Consider the following 994-nt stretch of genomic DNA (forward strand, 5'->3'; position numbering starts at 1 on the left):
ATGGGAGAATATATGAAAAAACAACAACAGGCGAGGACAGGTGGTGTAAATAACAAAAGGATGTATTAGTATGACGCTCGGGAATACGGAAAGTCTTTGACGTTTCGAGCTACGCTCTTCAACAGAAAGAATACGGAGACAAGGAGAAAAACACGGAGAAAAAAAAATTGATATGTAACAAACATAAAGACTATTATAACCTAGCACTTAAGAAGGCAGGATATAAATATGAAATTAAGTATAATAAAAATGACAGCATCAATACTAATAATACAAAAATTTATCTTGATATGAACCACATAGTGAACCTAAGTTACCTGATGAATTAGTACACCCCAACAAACATATACCCTATAATACTGACAAGAAACACAAAAAAAAATGCTTAATTATAGATAAAAATAAGAATATTAAACCAATAAACATAAAAAATGAAAATAATCTAATCTCACCGAATCCCTCCAATAATACACGTAACCATAAAAATCATATTACTATAGATAGGAATAAAATAACAAAAAAGAAACCAATACCATGTGTGAGAATAGCTGACCCCACAAACATAACCCATCACTCCAATAAAAAAAAAACAGTAATAACACTACTTAGATCATAATACTTTATGCCAAACATTTAAAATCTACTTTTATTAGATCCATTAGAAATATAATAAATAAAAACGTTAAAAACTCCAAATATGCAAAAATATTTAATCATCATCATCATCATCATCATCATCATCATCATCATCATCATCATCATCATCATCATCATCCTCATCATTATCATCATCATCATGGTTTAACGTCCGCTTTCCATGCTAGCATGAGTTGGACGATTTGACTGAGGACTGGTGAAACCGGATGGCAACACCAGGCTCCAATCTGATTTGGCAGAGTTTCTACAGCTGGATGCCCTTCCTAATGCCAACCACTCAGAGAGTGTAGTGGGTGATTTTACGTGTCACCCGCACGAAGGCCAGTCAGGCGGTACT

Source organism: Octopus bimaculoides, chromosome 2 (genome assembly GCF_001194135.2).
Source record: "Octopus bimaculoides isolate UCB-OBI-ISO-001 chromosome 2, ASM119413v2, whole genome shotgun sequence".
NCBI classification, from domain to species: Eukaryota; Metazoa; Mollusca; class Cephalopoda; order Octopoda; family Octopodidae; genus Octopus; species Octopus bimaculoides.